The 1,868-nt window shown below is 34.4% G+C and overlaps 2 protein-coding genes across 3 annotated transcripts in view; both read left to right on the top strand.

Moving 5' to 3' along the window:
* LOC145669041 (chloride intracellular channel exl-1-like) overlaps window positions 1-1,868 on the top strand; it is a 36,959-nt gene continuing 35,091 nt past the window's right edge. The window contains exon 1 of the mRNA XM_081737394.1: window positions 1-93. The gene's annotated coding sequence lies outside the window, so the exon portion shown is untranslated. The remainder of the gene's footprint in view (window positions 94-1,868) is intronic.
* The window catches only part of LOC145669042 (transcription initiation factor TFIID subunit 10-like), a 59,477-nt gene continuing 58,566 nt past the window's right edge, over window positions 958-1,868 (top strand). The window contains exon 1 of one of the 2 annotated variants that reach the window (XM_081737396.1): window positions 958-1,144. The gene's annotated coding sequence lies outside the window, so the exon portion shown is untranslated. The remainder of the gene's footprint in view (window positions 1,145-1,868) is intronic. The other variant, XM_081737395.1, reaches the window with a different exon arrangement.

Raw genomic sequence — 1,868 nt, forward strand, 5'->3', positions numbered from 1 at the left:
GGCAACCCTGCCCCGAGCCTTGCAGTAGTCATTCACTAAACCTTGTCGTTAACAATACAGCCACAGCATCTCAGGGCGCCGTTTTCTTTAGAGGTTAGATATCAAATAGGGTAGTTTTATGAAGCCTTACTTCAAATAAGTAACGGAATTTTTTAAATTTAATTTTCTGTATGCGCTGCTGTATATGACAGATATACAGGGAAATAAAGCATACTGAATATTGTGTCATACGGAATCGTTTAAATATTGTGTAAGCATTCGAGGGAGGTAGTTCAATTTCTTGTTTATACTGTATATGTTTTTAAATGGGGCATCTTGAACAGGGTGTCCACATTCTGGAAGATCAGTGAAAGTTAGGGAAAAGTAAAAATTTATCAGAGAAAGTGAAGGAAATGGCATATTGGTCAGGGAAAGTCAGGAAATAATCAATTTAGGTTCGTTGTTCTGTTATTGAATTTATGAAATAGTAAGAGTGATATCGGGCTGATATCTATGTTTGTAAATTTATATTCTCTTGGATTAAAGAAAATTGTAAAAAGGAAGAAACAGAAGTGGAGAGAGCACAAGGCCAGCTATGGGGAAGATGGAGATTGAGGTTTCATTTTCTTTTAAATTTTATTTTTGAATTATTCAATGGTCAGGGAAACCTGTAACTTTGGTCATGGAAGGTCAGGGAAAAGTCAGATATTTTTTTATTATTATTTTTAAATAAGAAATAATATCTTTTCACGTGCAAAGCTAATCATCAATAACTGTGTATAAAAATGGATTTATTCAAGGTATTTAGCATCTAGTTTCCAGTGACGGTATGTTTTAATCATTGAAAAACCAGAGGCGATATGACATATCACTACATACCACCTTACTTTGACCACTGGCTTACAAGTTAGTCCTCCGGAGGGTATAACGTCATTGACTTGCCTACTGATATAGCATTTTGGTCTGGCAACATTGGTTGGGATACAGATGGAATGATGAAGACGATTTTCTTTTGTTTCTTGGAATAAATTATACATGTAAATTAATGTGTAAAGGAAATATGACATTAGGGATAGACGTTATTTGAATTTGTCTTATTCCTTTTACTGACATTGTGATGTAGAGTTCTGACAACAGAAGCAACTTTTAAATAGGATCACAAAAAGTAAGTAATTTGGGAAATGCTGTAGTAACGTAGAATTTTTAGACTAATTTAATTTGTGTAAATAGTTACATTAAATACTAGAATTATAACAAGCTTGCTTCGTTATATTTATTTCGGGAGAACTATGGTAGAAGGGATTTTAAATAAATGTCAGCAAGATGAAAATGATACAAATCACATTGTATACTCGTAAAAATGCTTGTAATGAAACTTTTTTCTAAGGTTCCAATGATTCCTCCAAACCCACCGTGATCGGAAGAGCATAAACTGAAGTTGGTAATAGTATACATGAGAACCCCGTGATCTGCGTTTCTTCTGTGTTCTATTACCACTTCTACATGAAATACCATAAATTTTCTACGTAGTGCAATAGTAAGAAGTATCCATGTGCACAAGACATGCGATATGCGTTAAATTTCCCCCCCCCCACACACAGTCATAGATAAAGTATAAGGGCACTGCACATGTAGATATAAAGTACAGGTACGTTGTTTTTTATTTTCGTATCAGTCGATAAGTAAATAAAAGTCGCTTTGTTACCCCCTTTGTAAGTTCGTACATGCTCAATGAATAATCCCTAAAAGTATGAGCGTCCTGCTCCTTCAGGAACTGGTGCAGCTTCATGTATACTATATCCCTGATGTATTTTACATAGTTAATATACATTACTCAATTACTTGATGCTGATATACTTTTCGCGCACCACATTTTGGAAAATTTAGAG

Source organism: Thermobia domestica, chromosome 13, assembly GCF_964235325.1.
Source record: "Thermobia domestica chromosome 13, izTheDome1.hap1.1, whole genome shotgun sequence".
Classification (NCBI taxonomy): domain Eukaryota; kingdom Metazoa; phylum Arthropoda; class Insecta; order Zygentoma; family Lepismatidae; genus Thermobia; species Thermobia domestica.